General features: G+C 34.0%; 1 non-coding gene across 1 annotated transcript; it reads right to left on the bottom strand.

Annotated features, from left to right (window-relative positions):
- Positions 1-21,024: 21,024 nt before the first annotated feature.
- LOC149562086 (small nucleolar RNA SNORD24) lies at positions 21,025-21,105 on the bottom strand. Its single transcript, XR_016364295.1, has one exon. It is a non-coding gene; the product is annotated as a small nucleolar RNA SNORD24 (small nucleolar RNA).
- Positions 21,106-27,735: the final 6,630 nt, after the last annotated feature.

Here is a 27,735-nt window from a genome sequence, read left to right as displayed (position 1 = left end):
CAGTTTTTAAAATTTCTATCAAACATTTCATTTGAATTTCTGTCTGTTTGCTTGATTCGATGACAAAACCTTTTGGTTCTTTTCACTGAAAAATTCAATAGGCATGTTCTCAACAGGAGGTAGTTGGAAAATACCCTTCTTATCGTAGTCCATTTCCAACATATAGTCTTGGTGGAATTCAAGTTCATTATGAAAATGAAGTGGTTGATAAACTTTGATCTTTATTTGATGTGTCAAAGCAACTGGTGAACTGCCAATCAATTCTAACATTGGCCTAGAAAAACCAGTGCTAACAACACTAATTTCAGCAATGCTCACATTCCATTGTGGCCTTCCTGTAATTGCATATGATGACAGATGATAATCTGTCCGTGTGATGAGAAGAGGATCAATATCTAATAAATCCACAGGACCAGGACAATCAAATATTGAAGTTTTGAAAAAGGGGTACTAAAGTGCGCCTACAACTAAGTAAAACAACATCAACATATAAATATTACAAATAAATAACAACATCAACATCAACATTAACATCAACATATAAATATTAAAAATAAATAACAAGATCAGCATCAACATTACCATTCCAAGAAACTATGACTAAGTTTCTTATGACTAAGTAAAACAACATCAACATATAAATATTAAAAATAAATAACAGGATCAACATCAACATTACCTTTGAATTGAAATCCTCAAACTAATATCTAAATATCATGTAAGTTTCTCTACATTTGAAGCCTCCATATAGCAAAAAAAATCTCCAAATTAAAGATATTGTAGATGGTTGAGAAGAATCACATACAATAGATTCTGTAACTTTTAAAACTGATTAGATTGGGTCCTATGAAATGCTCAGCATCATCAGCACAACAATAATAATTAATAATAATAAACCATTGTACAAACAATAATAATAAACTATAGTAATGAGAAACTAGATGTAGTGCCTGCCCCTACTTTGCATTTTATTATTATTGTCGAACTCTTTTAGGTCAGTTTATGCTTGTTGATTAGTAGCACTATCTTTCAGATTATCAGATATTGTTTCATATTTAGTTGATTTTTTGATTATTATTATAGTGATTTCAGTTATTGATGATGATTAGTTAGATGGATTATCATATGTGTTTTCTTATGGATACTTACCCCATACTATATGTGTATGATGTGCATTTTTATTTTCTTTATGTATGATATTTCTAATGTGGTTAAGGAAGGGAGTCGTAGTCACCTGCTAGTCAAGATCTACATGATGCACCACTTCCTGCCATTGCCTATTTAGTTTAACATATATGTGTTTCTACATGCATGGATTTTATGTAGATTGCAGGTACTGGGTATCGACTTAAGAATTTTTGGTTTTGTGAGTATGTGGTGATTTTCTGTAATAATTAAATCAAATTAAAAGATAATTTAATAAAAAATTTATAAAGAAATTTGATATTTAATTATATTTAATTAATTGAGAAATTAATCAAATAAAATAATTACATTTTATAAGATTATATTAAAGTTCTATTTTTGACGTATTTATATTTATTTAATTTAATAATAATTATTTAGGAGTTTTATTTTAATAATAAACTCTAAATAATATTATTAGTTGAATTAATAAATATATTATTGAAACGTCTCGTAATTAACTCGAGAGAGAAAATATAAAATTTATTTTTATTAAATTGCATAAATTGGATGCAAGAAATTTAAAGATAAAGTTATAGTTCTAATTGTGGCGTAGTTATATTTATTTAATTTAATGTTAATTATTTAGGAGTTTTATTTTAATAATAAACTCTAAATAAATTTTATTTTATTTTTATCGCTAAATGGCCGAGACTTAGATTAATTATTATTATTTGTTGGAATTAATTATTATTATATATTAAGCGAAGGTAGATTCGAACCCAAGACCTCCCACATGGGAGGCTCGCAAATTACCGTTGCATTGTAGGCTTTTGCCTAATCTCTAAATAATGTTATTAATTAAGTTAATAAATACATTATTTTAAAAAAATCTCGTGAATTAATTAAATAAAAGAATTCAACTTAAAGATAAAATTTTAGTTCTAATTTAGGCGTAATTATATTTATTTAAATTAATAATAATTATTAAGAGTTTTATTTTGAATAATAAACTCTAAATAATATTATTAGTTGAATTAATAAATATATTATTAAAACATCTCGTAATTAACTAGAGAGAGAAAACATAAATATAAATAAAGTTATTTTAATTAAATTGCATAAAGTGTATGCATGAAATTAAAATATAATAAATTAATAAGAGAGAGTAAGCAATTATTAATGTACAATTTATTTTAATTAAATTGCATAAAGCTTATGCATGAAATTAAAATATAATAAATTAATTAAAAGAGAAAGCAAATTAATTTAATAAAGATATTTAAATTTAAATTGCTTAAAATTGTTGCATGAAAGTTGTGTATAGAAAATTCAATATTTCATGATATTTAATTAATTGATAAATTAATTAAATAAAAGAATTAAATTTAAAAGATTAAATTAAAGTTCTAATTTTAGCATATTTATATTTATTTAATTTAATAATAATAATTTAAGAGGTTTATTTTAATAATAAACTCTAAATAATATTATTAGTTGAGTGATAAATATTATTTGATTAAAAAGAAAATATTATAATATGTGAATACTTGATTAATTAAAAACTGATTAAATTTATGCTTTAAATAAAAAGTCAAAATTTTAAAAATTGGTTAAAGAAAGATTAGAATATGCTGTTATTTAATTAATTGGAAATTAATTAAAAATGTACTTCAGTTTAAAATATTTATTTTAATTGTCTAATTTAAGAGGTTGGATAAAAATAGAATTAAAATATTAAAAGATTAAAGATTTAATATTATTTTATTAATAATTATTAAATTAGAGTTATATTTAAATAATGAACTCTAATTATTCTTATTAATTTAAATAATAAACTATGCTTTAAATAGTGCTTACACTAATTAATAAGTGGAGGAAAAGGAAATATAAAAGAATATTTTAATTAAAAAGTTCTTTAAATATGCATGAAAGAATTAAATTTAAAAGATTTGATTAAAGTTATAATTTAGGCGTATTTATATTTATTTAATTTAATAATAATTTATTTAGGAGTTTTATTTTTAATAAACTTTAAATAATATTATTAGTTAAAATAATAAATATTATATTAAAAATGTCGCATGATTTAATAGGGGAGAGAGCTTTAATTTAATAAAGTTTATTTTAATTAAATTGTATAAAGTGTGTGCATGAAAATTAAAATATAGTAATTAAAGACAAAGGGTTTTTGCATGATTGCATTATCAAAGCCTTGATTTGGGAAAAAAAGGAAATTAGAGCTCATTTCTAGATACATAGGTTTGGAGGAGCTAATTTTCGAATAGAGGGTTTTCAAAGGAAAAGGAAGATTCTTTTGTGTTTGTGCGTTCATTGTTTTAGCATCAGATCCAGGTAGGATCTTGTGAGTTTGTTCAGTAGTTGCTCATTTTTTGAATTCCTATCTTCTTCGTGTCTGTTGTGTTTCTGCTTTTATAAGTTCTTTGGGTTGAAACTCTTGTTTGAGAAAATTGATTTCCATTATAGAATTGTCTGTGATTTAATTCAAAAAATTTAGTAAATATTGAACTTTGGGGTTTTCAAAACCTAATGAATCATGGAATTCACTTTTGCATGTGTTTTATGTGATGTGTGATTAGTAGGTGTTGGAGTTTTTGGGTTTGTCTTAGCTTTGGCCAGTCAGGATGTTTACCAGAGGCTTAGGGAAATGTTTTGTGATGTCATGATGATGTTTATATATGATCTTTTATACTCAACCACGGTAATGTGTCTGGTATGCTCTATGAGACGTTTTGATACATTGATTATTTTTGCTTTCTAGTGTTTTTGTGTGAAACTGAAGTATATAACCTTTGAGTCTTCGATCAGTTGTATTTGGATTGCTTTCTAGTTGCTTTTTTAGGACTGAGGTGTTTGTATGATTTGTTCTTGGTGATGTCATGTTACGACATGTTTGACTTAACCTTTTTGAGTCTTCAATTAGTTATTTTTGGGATGCTTTCTAGTTGTTGTAAAGAACTGAGGTGTTATTGTAAATTATATTTTGATCCTTTCTAGTCACTTGTATAGGGCTGAGGTATGTGATTCTTTGATTTATACTTTTATGAGCCTAGGGTAGGTAATATGTATGTTAAGTTGGAAGTGGCTTGCAATGGAGGCTGGGGCCCAAAGTGGCTGCCAGGGTAACCCATTGTAAGTAGTTTAATAAGAGATAACATTTCACTAAATGGGTTTAAAATGAATTAATAAGATATGGTACCACAGAAAGTCACTAAGGGGCCAGAGGATTAAAAGACTAGCTAGGTAACCTTAGAGTTGACTTGTTAGTATGCCTTGTCGATATGAAAGGATACTAGTGCTGCATAGGGTCACTAGGGGGTTGGAGGATTAAAAGACTAGCCAGGTAACCCTAGCGTTGATTCGTGCGATGACACTTGCCCACTAGCAGTATAGATTTCTTACATGTCTGTGTTTGCCTCTAGATCTAGATGTCGATTTATCTTGGAACCGTTTAGTTAGATTGCTTTAAGGGTTTCTTGGACTTAGACATTACTTTTGATATTTGGATTGATAACTTGTTTGGGACTTGAGACTATCTTCTCAACGCAGTGGGAGTGGGCTTTTAGGTTCCACGTGGTCAGGTGGTAGTGCTTTTTACTCTTACCATTGAGATCCATCCATTGATGCCGTGGTTGGAGTTCCTTGTCTGCATTTCCTTTCATTCTATCTTTGTGCATTATGATGGATGGTTATATCTTTATGATGGATAGTTATATCTTTATGATGGATGGTATTACTTATTGTATTGTACTTTGTATCATGGATCTGAGGAGGATGATGTAATTCTATTTTTTTAAATTTATATTCTTTTAGCCTTTCATACCCTGTGACATGTACAATGGATGATTGAGCATTCTAAATTTTATTGCTAAGTGGCCTTCAGAACAAACATATATTATTTAAGTGGACTTTGGACTTTTAATTATTCTTTCATGTGGATGTGTTTTTGAAATAAAAAGTGACCAAAACTAGGGGGTCGACCCTTACAAGCAAAAAATTGGTAACCAGCACATTACCAACAATGCCCACCAGCAAGCAAAAAACTATATAACACATCGAAAAGCCAAAGCGTCTTCAGCTAGAAACTAAATAGCAAAATACTAGGAACAACTAAACTAAAAAGTCCAGAAGATCTAATACTACAAAAGTTCAACTAGATAACTGTTGGCAGAATAGGCCAACACCAACTCTTAATTACAGCAGGATACCAGCAAAACCAAAAACAATAGATAAACATAAAAGTCTTGGATTTGAGGATCCCATTAAACTAAAAACTTAAAATTTCTTTTTTCTCCTTCCCCTTCGCAGCCAATAGAATCTGAGACCAGTCATTAGCAAGGAATTTGAAGAGTAGCTTATGGTCCTCCATATCCATTCTAGTATCCTCCTTTTCCTGCACCAGTAGCTGGAGGGTAGTGGCCGTGGCATGGGTGACTTTGAGGTTAAATTTAGAGAAGGTAAAGAACCCTTTCTCTAAAATTTTAACCCTCTTTTCCAGCTTGGCATACTACTCCACCTGCTCCTCGGTCACTTCCTTGGTTTTCGTTTCCATCTTCCTTGTTTCCTCCTTGGTGTTTAGGACTTGGATTTTATCCTACAAAACCTTAGGGTTAGTAAAAACCTTAGAATTTTCCTTGGCCGAGGATGAAATGGTTATGGGGGAGGTATCCATTTTATTGCTTTCTTCAAAGAAGGTTATGGGCTGGAGGGACAAGCTTGCAAACACGTGTAACCTCCGTGGTATCAAAATTACCAGTAGAAACCTGAGTTTGTGCATTATCAACAGAATCATCTTCTGAGTTTATACTTCTTTCCACCTCCTCCTTACCTCCTTCTTCTTCCTCTTTCCTTTCTTCTTTATTATTTTCAGAGTTTTCCACCTCAACCTCTTCCACCCTGAATCTGTTGGATTTTTGTTTATGCCTTGCCTGGGATTGGGCAAGTCTTCCAGATCTCCTCCTTGCCTTACCTCTAACCTCCTCCTTTGAATCCTCTTCATCCACCTCTATGTGTTTTTTTAACTTTTATTTTCTTATTACCCTTTTGCTCCACAACTATATCAATTTTTTTCTTTTTCTTATTTTCTCTGCAAGGGGAGGGGCGAGGGGTGTGAATTTTTGTATCTATACTAGTGCCAGGGGGTGAATTCTGTTGGTGGCTTCGGTTGTCAACCACCACCACCCAAGGGGGACACAGGGCAAGGTTAAACTGGTATAGGAAAAAAATTAGGCCTTGATGGATTATGGTATAGTTTTGCCCTTTACTTCTCTTTTCCCTAATATCCACAACCATATCCTCAAGAGCATAGAAGATAAAACAGGATAGAAATGAAATCTCTATTTCTAAAATGATTTAACAAAGGGAAATGGTAGTAGTAAAAAACACCAAACCTATCCTCTAGCATCAGATATCTCATGAGAACCAAGCACACATCATCCCATGGGGCTGGCAGCTTGTCCCTTTTCAACCCTCCTCTATATTGAACCAGCTCCTCATCTTCTGCAAAGAAATTGCTCATGCTGGCCTTGTCAGCAGTTTTAGTGACCTTTTTCCATTTTTCCTCCTCATTGAAAGGCTAGTTGCCATGGAAATCACTTCCTTAGTCACTTGGAAGGTGATTCCATTGATGATGACCTTTCTGTCATCCACCCATTGACAAATTAGAGGGCACAGTTCTCGTTGTACCTCGCCATCGACTGCATGTAGGGCAGAAAACCCCCTTCTTTTAGTAGAAACCAGGTGGCCATCCTATCTTTGAAGTTCTCGATCTTTGTGGGCTCTAGCCTATTCAAGTCCCCACCCATCTCAATTCTGCCAATTTCCACCTCCCCTTCTTTAGTAATGAGCATTTGAACTTCCTTTTCTGTGATATCTTTGCAACTACTATTTACCTTAAGCCCTTTAACACGAAATCACAAAAAATTCCAAACCTGTGCTTGATAAGTTTCAAAATCCCATGTGAAATTATTATGGGATTAGTGATTACATAGCATCATAATATTCACACCTCAAAAATCTCTAACAGTCTGATAAATGGTATCCTTCATACTTTTAAATGGGGTGTAATTTGAACTTCGCGATGTGTTTCCATAATTATGAAATGACATCCCTCTTAATTTGCATTCACTCCTTATTTTGTTTGTACGGCCACGTCTCCTCATTTCCAATAGAGCTTTGTTAAATTTAGCAGACATCATTAAAAAAATTGCCAAATTTGGTCCTAACTCTAAATTTAATAATCATCATTGAATAATATTCTCGCATCTTTCCTTGGTTATCAATGACATAATATCGTCATTGAGATCAACCATATCCCTCCAACACATGATTTCTGTGGTTTTAAACCCCTTAGCAACCACCGCATCTGCCACCTTATTCCCCTCCTTGTAAATGTGTTGTAGGTGGACACTTTCCATTCCTTCTAACATTTGCTTAATATCTATTATGATATTTCAAATATTCCATCCTGGTTGGGCGGCTCCCTTGACCATATCAATGATTAACTTAGAGTCCCCCTCAATTTTTATTTCCTTAATTTGCATTTCTCTAACCAATTGAAGGCCCCACAATAATGCCATTGCTTCTGCCATATTATTGCTTCCATTTCCCACTTTCTCAGCATAGACCAATAGCGCATCACCATTCCTGTCCACAACACTCCTTCTGCCACTCCTATTCCTCCTCTGGCAGCATCATCGAAATTTAGTTTAAAATGTGAGAGGGTGGGTGGTCTCCATTTTGTTTTCTATCTCTTCATCATTTTTGAGTTATCAAATAGGAAAAAATCCTCATGACAACCCCATTTTTTAGCCATTAGTCCTTCTTGTCTACTTGGTTCCTCCTTTGGCATCTTACATCTAGCCACTCTTAAATTCTCCTTCAACAATTTCTCCATTATTCCAAAGACCACCTCCATTGGTTTATTCTCCTCCCTAAACATTTTGTTATTTCTTTCTTTCCATATGTGCCAGCACACATATGGTGGAACCATCTTCTATAGCAAATTCAATCTAAGGTGAGCAAAGGGACAACTCCAATTCTCCACAAATTGTCCCAAATTGTCATTCATAACCCAATTTAATCCAAATCTCCCCCAAACCATACTCCAGATCTCCAAGGCAAATTGGCATTCCAAAAATAGGTGAGTTATGGTTTCCTCCTTTTCCTTGCAGAGACAACAATGATTAGTAATATAAAAACCTCTTTTTTTCAAATTGTCCGGTGTTAAAATTTTTCCATGTTGAGCTTTCCACCAAAAAAAAATAATTTTAGGAATTAGGTTACTAATCCAAACCTTACTCTACAATTGTAGGTAGGGATCCTTACTAAATAAGTGTATGTAAGCCAATTTAACAGTGAAACTACCACTTGGAGTTAAATCCCAAGCTGTGGTATCCTCCTAGAAAAGCATAGGGATTCTCTGTTCCCCAATCAATTCTTCTAATTCCTTCAGAAGTTGAATGTCCTCTTGAGAGTAAGTTTCCTTAACAAGTTTCCTTCACTTCCTCCCCTGATCAATATAATCTCCAACTCTACTTCCCACATCTTCTTTAACCAATTCCATTAACCTTCTAAATTTGCTGAAGACTAGCGGTTTCTCTCCCACCCACTTGTCTTCCCATAATCTAATACTAAAACTATTTCCCACAATCCACCTTGTCCCTTCCCTTAACAAACCTCTACTTTTGACTATATTCATCTAGATTTTAGACCCTTCTGGAAGGTCATTATTAAATCGATTCCAATTGAAAGAAGAATTTGACAGATATTTAGCTTTCATAATTTTCCCCCAACCCGTATTGTCTTCCCCTAATCTCTAGCTAATATTCGTGAATAGAGCCTTATTAAGGTCTAAAATTATTCTCACTCCTAGCCCCCCCTATTCTTTGGTTTTCACACCTCCTCCCACTTGACTAGACTCATTTTATTTTTCTCCTCTATCCCTGACCACAAGAAGTTCCTTTGTATCTTCTCAATCTTCTCATCCATGTTTTGGTTAATTTTGAAAAGGGACAGGAAATAAATGGGGATACCCTGAAGAGCCACTGAAAGTAACTTTAGCTTTCCAACATTGTTTAGTATCTTCCCTTTCCATCCTACAAGATTTCCTTTGAATTCTCTCCACTATCGTATTCCAGAATTCATTGGTCACTTCCTTAGTGGTCAGTGGTAATCCCAGGTAAGGATCTGGGAGGTTGGCAGATTGACATTCAAAAATATTTATTATCCTCCTTTGTAATGAGGCATCAATATTAAAGAAATAAATCTTACTCTTATGATAATCGACTTGTTGACTTGAGCTTTCTTCATAATTGTGTAGAATAGTCTTCCAAGCTTGAGCCTCTATAACTGAAGATTCTCCAAATAGAAATGTGTCATCAACAAATTGTTGTAGGACTTTTGTATCTACTGTAGTAGCTGGCTTAACCCCTTTAACACAACAAGTATTGGCAAGTTTATATAAAGACCTCCCTAGAACTTCAACAATCATAATAAAGAGGTAGGGGGAGAGTGGGTCACCTTGCCTAAGTCCTTTCTCTGCCCCAAAGTTTCCCCAAGGAGAACCATTTACGAGGACAAAGTATTGAACTATGCCAACCATCACTTTGATTAGGTTTATTACTTTGTTACTAAACCCCACTCTTTCAAGCACCTCAAAAAGGAAATCCCACTTAACCTTATCATATGCCTTGGAGATATCCAATTTGAATACCATCCCTAGTTTTTTGTTTTTCTCCATTGAGTGAATAACCTCATGTGTGGTTATAGTTGCATCTAGAATTTGTCTTCTTGGAACAAATCCTTTCTGTGGATTGCCAATTATTCTTTCCAAAAAAGTCTTTATTTTGTTCACCAAGACTTTAGCAAATATCTTATAAATAGTGTTACATAAACTGATGGGTCTAAAATCCAGCAAGCACATTGGTGTGGGGATTTTTGATGCAGGAGCATCTTGGGTTGCCTTGTTATCCTACCCATTTTTGTTCATTCTACAGTTGGTGCCGAGTTACTGTAGCACTCTTCATGTGCCGAGTTATTGTAGCATTCCTTCATGTGCCGAGTTACCCAATTTATGCTGAGTGATTCTTCATGTGCTAAGTTACTCAGTTTATGTTGAGTGTTTCTTCATGTGCTAAGTTACCCAGTGATGCAGAGTCCTCATTTTTAGTTGATGCCAAGTGCCAATTTCTAGTGGATGTCGAGTGCCAATTTCCAGTTGATGCTGAGTGCTAGTTTCCTAGTGGGTGCTGAGTTATCTAGTGGGTGCCGAGTTGTCTATTTTTTGGTTCTCAATGGGAGCCGACTTGCGTATTTAATTTTGACTGTGAATTTAATGATAGGATCTTGTGTCGGCTTTTCTGTTATGTAATGTTCTAAAATCTTTTGTAAGCCATTTTGGCAAGTATAAATAGAGTGGTTAAGCTTAGATTAAAGGTAGGACTGGGAGGGTGAAAAAGGAATCCATATGTGTCTGGAAGTGTGAATTTGCAGTTGGATTTTTGAATGTGAATGTATTTGTAATTGGCCATAACCCAGAAGGCCTTATAGCTGGGCATGTATGAAGATGTTTTGATAAATCAATAAAAGTAATTCACTCTTTTTCCTCCTTTGGTTGCTGTTCTTTGTGTTCATTTTCGTTGTGTTAACTCCTATAGGGTGGTTTGGATAGTTGGGTGAGCCGTTGGCCCTAGTTATTCATCCCCTTGCCTACATCAGTGGGTATCAGAGCTTGAGGTTCATCCTTGTGGAGATTGGATCATGTAGAACCCTAATTTGGATTTGGTTGTACGGTGGTAGATCTACGAATTTGACCTATAACTTGTAGAGGGTTACGATCTTCCAAGAACTTGATTTGTAAAGATGGTTCGTGGTAAAGGAAATAATGTTGATAATGCTATATTGGATCAGTTGAGACAAATTGTAGCCAAATTAGATGCTGTGGAGATAGCCCAGAGGAGAGGAGCACATCTTGATGATATAAGTGATGATGAAGCAATAGCACCAAACCCTAATCAAAAACCTGAAGAAGACCAAGATGAAGAAAGATTGTTGAGAGTATTGGCTAGAGAAAATTAAAAACATACTATAGAAGTTGTTCCTTATGATGGAATATTGGATACCAATGCTATGTTGGATTGGATCTCTGATATGGAGAAGTTCTTTGAGTATGAAAACACTCATGATAATAGAAAGGTGAAGATTGCAATCATTAGGTTGAAAGGTCATGCATCACTATGGTGGGAGCACTTGCAAACTGATAGACAAAGGAGAGGAAAGGAGAAGATCAGAACTTGGCCAAAGATGGCGAACAAGGTAAAGAACAAATTCTTTCTTACTAATTACCAAGTTAGCTTGTTGAGAAAGATGCAAGATTTAAAAAAAAAGGACATGATTGTAAAAGAATATACCGAGGAATTATATAGATTAAACATCCGATCTAGACATGTGGATGATGATGTTGAGAAAATTACAAGGTACCTTAATGGATTGAGATCTGGAATACAAGATGAAATAAGTTTTGTGAAGCTGGAAAGTGTAGAAGAAGCATATCAATATGCCTTGAAAGCTGAGGAGATCTTGACAAAGAAGCATGAAAAAAGATAGAGAGGTAGAGGTGGTAAATTCCAGAGAGTCAAAGGTAGATCTTATGGAGAAAGTGGTAGATCTGACAGTTCTATGCAAGATAAAGGCAAATCTGAATGGAAGAATTATGACAAAGGCAAGACTGAATGCAAAAGTAGTAATTCTTATCGAGGAAGAGGTAATTCTTATTCTAGAGGTGGATTTCATGGTAATTGTTTTAGATGTGGTAAAGAGGGACATAGATCTTTTGAATGTAGATCTTCTGAAGGTGGGCAAAATAATAGAAATGCCGTGATTCAAGAAGATGATGAGGGTTCACCAAGTGGACCTGAGGCTAGAGAAAATTTTATGGTGAGAAGAACCTTATGTAATAAGGGAGGTAATGAGGAACCTATTTTAAGGAGAAGTCTTTTCAAGACAAGATGTAAGATGGATGGAAAATGTTATAAAGTGATCATTGATAGTGAAGGTTCTACAAACTTGGCATCAGAAGAGTTGGTTATGAAGTTGCAGTTGTAGAGGCTGAAACATTCCAAAACTTATCATGTTTCATGGATCAAAGATGAGCATAAGATATTGGTAAGTGAGCAATGCCTTGTGAAGTTCAAAATTGGACATTACTTTGATGAAGTTTTGTGTGATATTATGCCCATGGATTGTTGTCATATTTTGTTGGGTAGACTTTGGCAATATGATAGATATGTTGTACATGATGGAAGATTGAATCAATATACTCTTTGGGTAAATGGGAAGAAACAAACATTGTTGCCTTTGATCGAAAGTCCAGATGAGGTTAATTGTACTGCTATAAAAATTTGCATGGTTAATGGGAAACAATTTGAAAAGGAAGTGAAGAAGAATTATGTTTGTTTTGCTATAATTCCAAGAAAAATGAGTTTTTTCAATGGAGACCGAGTGCTAAAAAATAATGTTAACCAAGTGCTAGTTAGTGGTGAGTGAGTGACAAATGGTAGTATTGACCAAGTGCCAGGAGAAATTGTAGAGTTGTTGAATGAGTATAAAGAAATTATTGCTAATGATATTCCTGATGGTTTACCTCCAGTAAGAAGTATAAGTCATTTTATGGATCTGATTCCTGAAGCTAGTTTTCCAAACAAAGCACCATATAGATTGACACCTGTAGAGAATGAAGAACTTAACAGACAAGTGCATGAGTTGTTGCAAAAAGGTTTGATCAGAGAAAGCTTGAGTCCATGTGCCATACCTGTTGTATTAGCACCTAAAAAGAATGGAGAATGGAGAATGTGTATTGATTCTAGAGCCATTAACAAGATAATAGTGAAATATAGGTTTCCTATGCCAAGGATGGATGACATAATGGATTGCTTGAGTGGAGTTACTAACAAAGTTGCCGATGCATTGAGTAGAAGACATTCTTTGTTGACTGAAATGAAGGTTGAAGTTCTTGGTTTTGATGAGATGAAAGAGTTATATGATGCTGATCCTAATTTTTCTGAGGCATGGAGAGAGTGCAGAGCACCAAATCTGACAGATCACATAAGTAAGTATGATGAGTATTTCATTCAAGAAGGTATGTTGTTCAAAGGTATTCAGTTGTGTATTCCTAGAAGTCCTATGAGGTTGAATTTGATTAAGGAAAAGCATAGTGGTGGATTAGTTGGACATTTTGGAATTGATAAGACATTGAGTTTGCTGAAAGAGAAATATTATTGGCCACAAATGTATAAGGATGTTCAAAAATTTGTAAAGAGTTGTGGAGTTTGTCAAGTTGTAAAGGGAGTGAGTCAAAATACTAGTTTGTATGCACCTATTACTGTTCCTGAGAAACCTTGGACTGGCATTAGTATGGATTTTGTTCTTGGATTGCCTAAAATAGTAAAGGGGTATGATTCTATATTTGTTGTAGTGGACAGATTTTTTAAGATGGCTCATTTTATACCATGTAAGAAGACATCAGATGCTAAGCATGTTGCTGAACTTTTCTTTAAAGAGATTGCGAGATTGCATGGATTACCAAGAAGCATTATTTCAGATAGAGACAGTAAGTTTGTTGGTTATTTTTGGAAGACTTTGTGGAAGAAGATGGGTACTGAATTGAAGTTTAGTTCTACATTCCATCCACAAACAGATGGACAGACAAAGGTTGTGAATAGAAGCTTGGGTAATTTGCTGAGATAGTTGGGAATAAGCCGAGTAATTGGGAGATGGTATTGGCACAAGCTGAATTTGCATATAACAATTCTGTGAATAGGAGTACAGGGAAGACACCTTTTGAGATTGTTACCAGAATGCATCCTAGAGGTATATCAGATTTGAGAGATGTTGCTGGTGAAGAAAAGAAAAGTGCTATAGGAGAAGAATTTGCTGATTTTATGGAGTCTTTGCATAAGGAAGTGAAGTTGAGGTTGGAGCAAAGCAATCAAAAGTATAAGGAGAATGCTGATCAATCTAGAAGACACCATGATTTTCAAGTTGGTGATGAGGTGATGGTTCATCTGAAGAAAGGAAGATTCCCAGTTGGAACATATAGCAAGTTGAAGATGAAGAAATTTGGACCTTGTAAGATCCTGAAGAAGTTTGACAGTGGTAATGCTTATGAAGTTGAGTTACTTGATGACATGGATATATCTCCTATATTTAATATTGCTGATTTGTATAAGTATCATGAGTTAGAGGATGAAGTTGTTATACTAGATGATTATCCTAAGAAACAGATTGAGGAAGTTGAACTAATATTGGATTAGAGAGTTGGCAAGAGTACAAGAAGAAAATATTACTATGAATATTTGGTGAAGTGGAAGAATAGACCTATTGAAGATGCTTCAAGGATTTCTCAATTTGAGTTGAATTCAACTCAAGTTGAGACATCTCAATGATTCAGGAGAATCATTTCTTTCAACTCCGGTTGTTTGATGCAGGAGCATCCCAGGATGCCTTGTTATCCTGCCCATTTTTGTTCATTCTATAGTTGGTGCCGAGTTACTTAGTTGGTGCCAAGTTACTGTAGCACTCTTCATGTGTCGAGTTATTGTAGCATTCCTTCATGTGCCAAGTTACCCAGTGTATGTCGAGTGATTCTTCATGTGCCGAGTTACTCAGTGTATGCCGAGTGTTTCTTCATGTGCCGAGTTATCCAGTGATGCCGAGTGCCAGTTTCCTAGTGGGTGCCGAGTTGTCTATTTTTTGGTTCTTAGTGGGAACTGACTTGCATATTTAATTTTGATCATGAATTTAATGATAGGATATTGTGTCAGCCTTTCTGTTATGTAATGTTCTGGAATCTTTTGTAAGCCATTTTGGCAAGTATAAATAGAGTGGTTAAGCTTAGATTAAAGGTAGGACTAGGAGGGTGAAAAAGGAATGCATAGGTGTCTGGAAGTGCGAATTTGCAGTTGGATCTTTGAATGTGAATGTATTTGTAATTGGCCATAATCCAGAAGGCCTTACAGCTAGGCATGTATGAAGATATTTTGATGAATCAATAAAATTAATTCACTCTTCTTCCTCCTTTGGTTTTTGTTCTTTGTGTTCGTTTCCATTGTGTTAACTCTTGAAGGGTGGTTTGGTTAGCTGGGTGAGCCTTTGGGCCTAGTTATTCGTCCCCTTGCCTGCGTCAATTTTAGGCACTAATGCAATAAAGGTCTTATTGATCCTTTTTAACATCTCACCTATTCTAAAAAAATCTCTAGTAGTCTAGACCAATTTCAGTTTAACAACCTCCCAGAAATGTTGAAAGAACGCAGGGGGCAACCCATTCGACCCCAGAGCCTTATAAGCTTTCATGGAGAACACCACACATTTCATCTCCTCCTCTGTGATATTGCCAAGAATTTGGTTGTTCTCCTCCATTTCTAGAACCTGTGGAATCATATTAATCAAACTTCTTCTGATCACCAAATTCATAGCCTTATTGTCCTTGACATATTGCTAAAGTATTCCACTGCATGTTTTCCCATCTCCTCCTGGTCCTTAAAGACCCTTTGCCCTTCCCCATCCAACCTAACAATAGTATTTCTTCTTTTATGGTTAGAGGTTGACCTGTGAAAGAAGGTTGTGTTCTTATCTCCTTCTTTAAGCCACTAAATTTTGGATCTTTGTTTCCAAAAAATTTCCTCCCTCAAGAGAATTTCCTTCCACTTTTTTCTATACTCCTCTTCCTGAGTTGCATAGTCCAGGTTGATCCCTTCAGCAATCTCCCCTTGTAATTTTTTTAGCTTTTCCTCCACATCACCCTTAGTTTTGAATAGGTCACCAAAAGACTCCTTAGACCAACTCTTCACATTCCTCCTTATGTGGTCAAGTTTTTGGGTCAGTCTGTACATCGCAATACCATCAATCCTAATATTCCACCAGTCTTGAACTCGCTCTTTGAATTCTGGGTAAGAATACCACATAATTTCATATCTAAAAGGTTGCAGCCCACTTTTTACACCATCCTCCCGCAGGAAGATTATAGGGGAATGATTTGAAGCGGTTCTTGTAAGATTCTCAAGATGAGAGTTCCCAAGTCTATTCCAGTTTCCTGTCACCAGTAACCTATCCAATCTGATTTGAATAAGGTCCTTTCCCTTTCTATTGTTAGTCCAAGTATATGGGTTCCCTCTCATTTCCACATCTATCAAATTCATTCTACTCATAAAGTCATTAAGGTCTTGCAAGCTTTCTAGGCAGTCCCTGTTACCACCCAATTTCTCCGAATGATACAAGGGGGTATTAAAGCCTCCCATATACATCATTTGTTTATCCTTCATAGTTTTAGAAATCCTAGCTAATTCATCATACGTATCCTTCCTTCCTACTTTGCTATTAGAAGCATAGATGTTGACCAGCCCCCAACAATGAGTGCTAGAATGGAAATCTATGAATATAACATTTTTATCCTTCCAAGCCTCAGTTCCCTTCATGGAATTTAGATTCCAGATAGTAGCAATAGATCTTGAGGCACCATTAGCATCCCTATGAAGATACTCAACACTCGGCCAGATATGGCTAACTATTTTATCAAAACTAGCACTAGACATTTTAATTTCTTGTATTAAAACACAGTCAACTTTTTCTTGAAATATGCATTGTTTCAGAGCATATTATTTCTGGGGGTTATTTAACCCCCTCAAATTCCAAGAGAGGAATTTCATTTCTCACCTCTAGTAACTATCTCCAGTGTAAGTTGCTTCTCACTGGCCACATCCCTTGCTGCTTGTTTTGTCTTGGTTGCTCTACTAGATGGTCTTCCAACTATCCACTGGCACCTACATCTAGTTCCCCCCCCCCTCCCACCTCCTCTTATTTTTCTAAACCTCCCATTCCCCATTATCCTCATTATGTAGTGAGGTAGGGCTAAGCTCCTTCTCAGCCTTGTCAATGCTTTCCATCACTTTTGGTGCAATCTCTGCTAGGGAAGCTTTATTAGACTTAGTATCAATTAAATTAAATGTGACTCAACATTTTGGGATCCTTAAGGAATGCAATCTGTTATGTTTTCTTATGTATGATTGTATGTTATTGCTTCTGCTACTCTATGTTTGATGTGTATGTTGATCTTTCGTTAAAATAAAAAATGTTTGGCAAACTTAGTAAAACTTTAGGTTAGTTCTTTTGGGTCACATGGTGGGGCGTTATACTAGAGTTATAATTTATATAACAAGCTCACTTTTTCAGCTTTATTTTTAAACTTCAAAAAGGAGAAAAAATAAAGGTACTATTGTAAAATACATGGTACTACTATAAGCTCTAGGTTTGTGTTGTTGTTGTGTTTTTGGAAAATGGAAAATGCCATCCATATGTTCAACATCTACATAAATAACATGAAACATAAATAGATCTCAAAAAAAAATTATGACAACGTCTTTCAACTTGTTGAATACAACGTATGACATAAATAGATCAATCGTTCAATACAAAAGATGACAATATCTTTCAACTTGAAAGAAAAATACTGACATTTAAATGTTTGTTTCAAACAAAACCATTACAATCCTCCAAATTTATATCTAATATAATCTTCCCTCACTAAGTTGTCCATCTCTAAGAACCAAATAGCTCATGTTGGTTCTTGCATAAAAGTATCAGATGTGATAGTCATAGTCTCTCTACTGATTTTGGGGATGGCTTTCAAGGCAACAAACAAATTTGCAACATCTTTCTTAGTATCCTCTTTATCAAATTTGATGGTGTGTGACTTATTGATTCCCTCTCATACTTCATGGATGCTTTTAGATATTACATCCAAAGAAGCGGCCATGCTTGCCTTTCACCTCTTTGGCCTCCTTGTCGTTGGTATGGAAGGATTGTTTCTAGTGGATGTAGTGGACTAATCTAACTGAAGGTAATCTTCATCTAAATCATCAACAACATTCAAAGGCATATTAAAATCCTCATCATCACCCAGATCAATAGCCTCATCAAAGAGGCAACCATCTTCAACATCTTGTGTCATTGCAGCTACATTTCCTTCTACCATGTCATTTCCCACAATGATTGCTAGATCATTAAAATAGGTGAATGGTTGCCTCCTATACACTTTTGCAATCCTGAATTCATTTCTCTACACATTGGAAAAATTAATAATTAGATATTTGTTTGAAATTAGAACAACTTTCAAAAGGGCATTACCTTCAAAAGTTCATCCCATACATTGTCCTCGACATCCATGCACTGTGTTGTCTCATTCTAAGAAAACCCACTTGTATTTTGTAACTCTTTCATTACTCTATACACTGACTTTCACATTTTCAACTTATTTTTAAAGTTATCTCGTCCAAGATTCAACTTTAAATCTTCATTGAATCTCCTCTCTGTTGCTGCCCACGTTTCTTTCCTAAAACCTCCTTCACCTTTCCTTTCTACAGTAACTTGCTCAAGGAGCAAGTCGAGAAGTTTCCTTTCCATCTCTCTAGTCCATACCAATGGGGGTAGAAATAGGGGTGGCAGCTGGGGGCATACGAACATCCTCATGTATGCTTGTCAATAGATTAGTGAAAGACATTTTCACCTTTGAGAAAAGTAGCTATTATATTGCTGCAAACTTGCAATAAGGTACAAGTTGTTAGTAATAATGAGTTGTTAGAGTGTGTGGAGAGCCATTGACATAATATATAGATGGACCATGAAAAATGTGATTCACAATTCATAAATCATAGTTTTAAATCATAAATTAAAGCATAAATTAATTCACAAATTAAAGCATAAGAATAATTCATAAATCACAATTTTAAATCAGTCAATCAATAGTTTTAAAGCATAACAATAATTCTGATTTGTAATTCATAAATCACAGTTTTAAATCGCTCAATCAACAATTTGAAAGCATAACAATAATTCTGATTTGCAACTCATAAATCACAGTTTTAAATCACTCAATCAACAGTTTTAAAGTATAACAATAATTTTGATTTGTAATTCATAAATCATAGCTTTAAATCACTCAATCAAAAATTTGAATGCGTAACAATAATTTTGATTTGTAATTCAAGTACTGTAGCTGTTCAAAAATGAGGAAAAAAGTGTAAATGCTAGTAAAAAGAACAACTAATGTTGAGTAAAAATAACTACTGTTGAGATATTAGGTCCTCCCACATCCTTCGTGCTATTTCATCTCAAAAATTTCCCCGATGATCTCTATCTCATTGAGTCATCCCATAAGTTTCAAGAATTGACACATTTATCCCATCACGATCATCATCCTCTTCATTTTCCATATCAGGTGGAACACCATCCTTTATCGTAATGAAATTGTGTAGTATGAAACATGCTAACACAATCTTTGTTTGACTCATGATACTGTAGGATGTTGCATGCCTCAAGATAGGAAAACATTGCTTCAAAATGCCAAATGTGTGCTCAATCACATTCCTAAGAGAGGAGTGTCGATGGTTAAATAGCTCATGAACACTATTGATTGGGTTTGCTCTGGAAAACTCTTTGAGGTGGTATCATGTACATCGATAAGATGCAAGAAATTGAGGAACATTTGGATAGCCAACATCAACCAAATAGAATTTTCCTATAAAAAGGAAAAATAATATTATAGATTGGAAATAGCATAAAAACTATGGTTGACAATAATGAATATATATAATCATTAAAATAATAATTTAGTATACCTAGGGGAACTAGTAGTGGATCTACTCTTGATAGAGCCGAAGTAAGAACACGACTATTTGCAACTGAGCCTTCCCAACCAACAAGAATATATTGAAACTTGTAGTCAAACAAATAGACACCCAGTACATTTTGTAATAGGTGGCCTTTTCTATCATGATATTTTGGTTGGTTGTTGACATCAATGGTAACTGGTATATGGGTTCCATCGATTGCTCCAATACAGTCCTAGTGTAAGAAATATTATTGTCAAATATGTAGTAATAGACTCAAGCAACAAAATACATGACAATATGAGATTTACCTTGAAGTATGGATCAAAACGGTCCTTCCCAATAATTTCTAGAGGAGTGTTTGGAGAAGGGAGCAAAAAGTAATTGGTATGGAGTGATATGATAGCCTTTAAGACCTTGTGGAAGTAGTGACTCACTGTCTCTCCTAAGTGACCAAAGTTATGGCCAATCGTATGATTCCTTAGATTGTGGCCAAGAGTATGTAGGAAGATAACTAGTTGTTCTTCCAATTTCATGTTTATCGTATCTTTAATGCTCCCTTTCTCCCTTAGAATATTGGAAAGTTTGAATAATGCTCCTCTAATCATGCGTATTTGGTCATGGCAATCCATCTCATTGGAATAGATAATACATTTATAAAAAGGATAATAAACCCTTTTCTCTTGTGCCTTTGTCTTCTAGCATCTTTTGATGCTGCTACTATGAATACCGCTTGGGCTGCAAGCAAAATAGAGAGTACATGCAAGAGTGTGATCTTCCTAAAAATGCTTCCATAAACTTGTACATCATTAGTAGGATCCATCGAATGCCCTATAAAATTTTAATGGAGTTATTATTTGATATTCCCATATAATTTGTACGTGGTATTAAAAACATTACTACAGAGTTATTACAAGGAAAAATACAAATGAATTTCCAAACAATTCCACAATCTAATATAAATGATCATCTATAGCAGTACCCAAAGCAATTGATACAATAACACAAATGAACTTGACAAGATTGAAGAACCTAGTATAAATAGCCTACCTATGCTTGGAGTAGATGGGAAACTTTAGATGCAATCAAACAAAACCTTTTTAAATTCAACCTAGTCCCCAATATGAGCTACTCCTATTCTAGAATATTAGCTTCAATAATAAATTAATAGTAGCTATGAACCCTCCTTTAGCAATTACTATATACTAGCACTTAAAAGGACCTCAGAGATCTTGGTGGTTAGCTATCATCAAATGTCCAAAGCATCAAGAGTAGCAAATATTGTCTTACATCATTGGTCTCTTTGAGCCTCTAATTATCTACATATATTATCGCCACTAAAAACCCCTACTCGAAAAATAAATTGAAAAAAATAGCAAGTAGCAAAAACAAACTTGCCACAAACATAAGAGGATAACATGCACAGACAAAATGCAGTATCAGTCTTTTAGGTACACCAACAAAGCAAAAAAAAACTTCCCACAAATATGGGAGGGTAGATGCACAAACAAAATGTGGTATTGGTCATTCAAGCACACCACAAACCCCATATACATTAGTTACAATTAGAAAATATTAAGTAATATTGCCCCTAGGCATTAAAATGGGCATATACATCAATTCTAGAGAGCTAAAATATTGCTAAAGGCAACTCAAAATAGTATTCCATTACTAATCTCTAGGCATGATGATGTGCCTAGAAAAGCTCCTCACACATACACAAACATGATATAAAGTTTTAAAATGGGCATAAATTAAGTCAAAGATCATCAGGAACCATCTACTTCTTGATTAAAATAGTAAGTTCTAGCTAATAAAAGGGGTCAGAGACTTCTTGTTCATGTTATTTGTCCAGGCGAAACATGAAAATTTGGAAATTTATGACCCCAAAGTACTGATGGCATTATAAGACATTTCTTATAAGCTCGAATTGGCCACTTAAATGTACTACAACAGCAGAGCAGTTACTCATTTCCTCAAATGTGTTTTGATAGAGCTTTTCACTTATAATACATATCATCCTCATGAAAGTTGAAGGTGTAGAACTTACAATCCTGAGAATACAATGGAACTCAACAATTTGGCATCTAAGCTAGGACCTCCCAAACCCTTAATTGTATCAAAATGGCATTAGACAAAAACATTAACCAAGTTTATAAACATAGGCAGTTTTGCTTTGACAGTCTACACATTGTAGAATGAAGATGGCTGTGTAGGTAGCTAATATTCCATAGTTATTAAAAGTTTTAGATATCTACTGATGATGTTAAAACTAAATATATAATAAATGTATGCAATCTAATATATACAAGCCCTGTGTGCCTCATTAACTATTGTCTATTGTTGAAAGAAATGTTTCCCATGAGTTGAAAAAAACCTCACAAACTATTCAACAACTCCATAAATGAGAAAATATCCCTCAGTGATTGTTAATACCTTCACAAAAAAGGAGAGCATCCATCAAATTAGAAGGTGTGAAAATCTACAACCACAACCACTCATACAACCAACTGAACACTTAACAAATATATATTAAAAAAGGATGGCATCCACAAATTTGAAAATATGACCATCTACAACCACAACCACTCATCCAACCAACTTGACACTTAACAAATCTATATAAAAAAAGGATGGCATCCCACCAATTCAGAGGTATGACCATCTACACTCACACCCACTCTTCCAACTACCTTGACACTTCCAAATCTGTATCACACCTTTTCCACCTATCTAATACTTATATGCACCCTAAAATGGTCACCTAGACTATGGGCCCCTATTATTCAATTTATCAAATTTCCTAAATCGATGGTTTGCAATATTTTATTAAATCAATTCAAATCAATTTCCTTGATCAAATTTGATTATTTATTTTTCTAAGGTTGATTATTTTATCCTAAGTCTTATTTAATCAAAAGAAAATCTCCCTTTTAATTAAATAGAATAAGTCCCCATTTAATTAAAAGAAAACCTCTCTTTTAATTAAATTCATCCATATTTAATTAATTAAGAGAACCACTCTTTTAATTTAATTAAATATTTCCTATTTAATTAAAAGAACTCACTCCCTTTTAATTAAATAAATCCCACGTGAAAAAGGAAATGAAATAAATAAAAATTAAATACATTCCTTTTTCCTTCTCTCATTTAATTCTTCTCCTCTTTTCTCATTGGTGGAATTTTGTCTCACATGGATCAAACTTTATTATCCCATATTGGTTGTGAGAAGCCTCTCACCTCCATATTTTCCTTTATAAGGGAGAGCCTTCTCCTCATTTTGGACATCCAAAATTATTCTAATGTTATATTGTAGATTTGAAGATCCATTATTATGCTATTGTTATGCTGCAGGTTTGGAGAGCGATTTTTGAAGGACTTTGAATACTAAAGCTTTTTGTGGAGAACTTCTATCTTCTTGTCTTCTTCTCTCATACATCCATGGCTTCCATCATGATTTTTTATACTTGCATTTGCATATTAGCCTAGATCCATATTTTTTTCATAGATTAGTATTGCATTGTTATTACTTTCCTTTCTTGCATTTTTTTGCATTGTTATCATATAGATTAGTTTGTATTTTCATTTGCATGCATATTTTTTATCATTGAATCTCTTGTTTCATGTTGTACTTCCATGGGCACAAACTAGGTCAAACTGAGAGCCTCCATTACATTTTAGACATACATTTTTGGCACCCACCATGGGAAAACCCACCTTTACTTGCTGGTTTTAGATATTTTTGGAGTTAACCCCCTTTTGTAGATTTGTTTGGAGACAAAAAACCCTAGATCTAAAAGATTTGATCATATCTCCCAAACGGCTAGGTATTTTGATCTAAATTATTTTTTGTAAGGTGGCAACATATCAAACAAGCATCAATCCAATTTTTAAAATTTTCCAAGGTATTTTTGATTTTTTATATTTTTTTCTTTATTTTTAATGAAAAATCATTTTAAGGAGAAAAATAGTGAATTTTTTGGAAAAGTCTACATTTTTGGAAATTTCTCTGAATTCTAAATAGAGTTGGTTCTTTATGTTTTGATTTTAAAGATCATATTAGGGATCAATAATTCGATTTCCAAAAACTGGTCTGTTTTAACAAAATGGCTCCCTAGGGCACAAATGAAAATATATTTTCAAAATTTTGACATTTTTGGAAAGCTCTTTGATTTTTTATAGGGATCACTTTTTTTGCATTTAGGGTTTTGGATCCGAATTCATATCATATACGTCCAATTTTGGTGACTAGGTCAAAAATCAATTAAAAAAAGGGCATTTAATGAATAGCTTGCATTAAATTTTTACAATGGATCAATGCATGATGTGAGCTTTCATTTGGGTTATTTGCTGATTATTATCACTTTTAAAAATTAGATTTTTAGAATTGCATATATTGTGTTTACCTGTTTTGCTTGTTGCTTTGTTCATTGCGAGTGAGCATTCAAACGTAAATGAAAGGTACAACAAAGAAAAGATGCATTGCAAGGATTACCAGGTATTTTGTTGGATCTCTATAAAATTTGAATTTGGAAGTAAAATGAACTTCTCATGTGTTTGGCTTGAGTGCTTTTACATGTTTTCATAGATTCACAGTTCATTTGGTGCTGTAAAATTGAATCTAGATTTGCTTTCACGCATTTGTGTTTCACATAGTAACTAGGCCCTATGAACACTATTTGAGAGATCTTGAGAGACTGAGTTTCATTCGCTTGCTTTACATGCGAAGCTCCTCTTGACGATGGATTCCCTTGTAGGTAGGGAAGGATATTTGTTATTATCTCACTATTCTACTTGGATTTATCTTCAACATCCATTAACACTTTCTCTTTTGAGATTGGTGGTGTTTGTTGTTAGATTTTTCAAATAGTTGGTGAGGTGATTTCAAATTAGCATGTCAAAGAATCTTGTTTGCTATGTTTGGGTAAGGTGAAGAGGTTAGAGTAGTATGCTTTGTTCCCTTTTGGGCACATCAGAAACTTGGAACCCTTGAATCCAAACCAAGTCCCCATGTGGTACAACTTTGTGAGTCTTCCTTGGTTAGAGAGGGTTAAACCATAGTGGACATGCCCTTTATTGGGTCAACCATGTGGATGGTACCTCAAGCAGTAATAGCCATTTTTGATGTGGTCACAACAACTGCTATATAAATGTTCTTGTGGGGGAAATCCTCATGGATGTAGTCTTTTGTTGTGTTGTCAGATCTCCTTAGTATCTTTGATTGATTAATTTCTCAGAATATATCAAAACCCTGGTGCGCTAGGATTGGATTTCACCCACTCTAGATTGCAAAAGCTGTAGAGTTGAACATTACTAAGAACCATAGTGCTACCAAATTTTATTTTCTAGGACTATGTGCGTGATTGGAAAACATTTTGAGAACATACACAGTAGTGGTTCTAGGGATTAGATTGATACTATGACACTATTCTTGTTCATGTGCAAGGTTGCTTTGTCCCTTGCTCATTTTTTGAAGACATTTGCTTGAAATCTCTGATTATTGTCTTGCATGCTTGGTTCATGATTAAAAATCTATTGATACACCTAGTTGGACATTTAAAATGAACAAAATCTGAGTTCCTGAGTCGAGACTTTACGATCAAACTACTTTGTTGTCCTATTATTTCCAATCTCCTTAGGTTGATCCAGTTTAGATTAGGCTACTTACCTTATTGTTAGAAGCTTTTTTGTACCTTGGGTTATTGTGCTTTGACCTCTTGAATTAGTAATCATTGATTTTACAAAAGACCTTGTTTAGAGTTGGTGAGTTAGAGACCATCCTTGTTGAGAAAGATATACCTTAGATTCTTTGATATTACACTTGGAGAGTCTTAGTAATCTCTTGTCCATTCACTTTCATAAAAATTCAATTTTAATTACTTAAAATTTGGGTAAATCATCCTCCTAGTCCATATGTGCTAGAGTATTCACCCAAAGTTGTGGGCACTACTGTGGTAGTGTTGGTTTATGCCTATTGCAATATTTTATCTTATCATTTCTCTTTTGGACAAGTAAGTGCTTTTACTATCCTAATTTGGTACCAATGTTTCTTAGGTTTATCCTATCAACTAGTACCTTTTCTTTCATGTTGGTTACAATGGCTATTACATGTTTCTCAACATTCAAATGAACTCAAATGGTATCAAATTTCCCAAAATGACTCTTGGTCTTCTTTCTTCTTCATCTTCCATGTCTTTCTAATCTCCCATTTCAATTCTTCCTCTTCTTCATGTCTTCTTGACTCTTTTCCTCCTATTATCATATAGTCTACCTTCTTCCATTCACCCCTTCTCTTCTTTCATGCTTGATTCTTCTTCTTCTTCTTCTAGAACCATTGATTTTGAATATCTTGTTAGGGACCCTCGTTTGAGCTCAAATGAACTTGATCTCCTTCTTAAATTTGAAAAGTGTTGTTACTACAATAGATATATGGATGCTAACCTTTTGGAAATGATTGAAAAAAAGAAGAAATTAGACATTCTTGCTAGGATCATACACAAGATTAGATCACAATATCCTTCTTCCAAATATTCCTTATCTTCCAAGTCTTATCATGATTCTTCTAAATATCATTCATATTCCTCATCTTCTAAGTTTTATCATGATTCTTCAAAATATCATTCACATTCTTCATCTTCTAAGTCTTATGATGATTCTTCTAAATATCATTCATGTTCTTCATATTCCAAGTCTTACCATGATTCTTCTAAATATCATTCATGTAGGTCTTCACCTACTTCTTCTTCACGATATCATTCTTCTTCTACTTCTACCAAGAGTCTTATTCCTCTTATTGAGACATATCGTAATGAACAACATGAAAAGTCTTGTGATATGCCTATCTATAATGAATATAGTGACAATGATTATGATGATGATGACTATTATATTCCTACAATTCCTAAAAGTCCTCCTAGTCCTATGCTTGTACTTAAAGGGGATGAGTCATAGATAGATATTGATGGTAATCCATATGACTCAAATTTTGAAAACAACATTGATAAATTTTGAGAACAATACCTAAATGATAAATTTGCATTTTTTGAGGAAGAGAAAACATTTTTTTGTGCTGAAATAAAACATCAATGAGATAAGAGTTCTTCTTCTAAGAACCCTCATATTGAAAATAAATATTACACTCTTGAGCAAGGTCATGTTAATGTTTAATCTTTGTCTTTTGATGCTCCCCTTCCATCTTCTACTTCCTCCACTATCCATACATCCCCTAAAGATTTTGAGTCTCTCAAATCTTCTACCAATCTTTCATCCAACAAAGATTCTAATGATTTTCATGCGGTTCCTCCTCAGAGGCTACCTCTTAAAGAAACTCAAGCTAACCTTCACTTCACTACAAATACTTTTGATAATGCTAAACCTAAAGAGCCTAAGCTTTCATGCTCTATAATGCTTACTTTAGCTAGTCCTTCATCATCTATTCTAATGTCTTCCATACAATTCCAACATACTCCCTTCTCCTTAGGAGTGGCTTCATGTCAAGAGGACTCTAAAAATGATAAAGAAAAGAATATAAAGAAAGATCAAGATAAAGAATCCTCCATGTCATCCAATTATTTTCATGATGTCTCTAATCCATTTCCTGGTCCTTTTGATCCTTTGTGACCTTCCTCATTTATTCCACCATGTCTTAAGTCTTCTCCTAAGCAAGAACAAGCTATTACTTACACCATTGAGCTTATTGACAATCAAAATGACCTTAATATAGATGCACCTTCCAAAGATGATACTTCCATTAAGGTTATTAAAAATGGTGTTGTTACTTCTAATGATGAGCCTACTGAAAATCAAGAGAAAAACTCTACATTTATGCTATCCAAAGATCCTTGTCAAGATCAAAGTGTTCCATCTTCTTGTTCTACCACTCCATGTTACCTTCCACTTTCTACTCTTCCCAAGTCTTCTCAAGCTTCAA

The sequence above is a fragment of the Cupressus sempervirens genome, chromosome 4 (genome assembly GCF_028749045.1).
Source record: "Cupressus sempervirens isolate cs-2001-9-10 chromosome 4, ASM2874904v1, whole genome shotgun sequence".
NCBI classification, from domain to species: Eukaryota; Viridiplantae; Streptophyta; class Pinopsida; order Cupressales; family Cupressaceae; genus Cupressus; species Cupressus sempervirens.
This window is presented reverse-complemented; position numbering and strand designations above follow the sequence as displayed.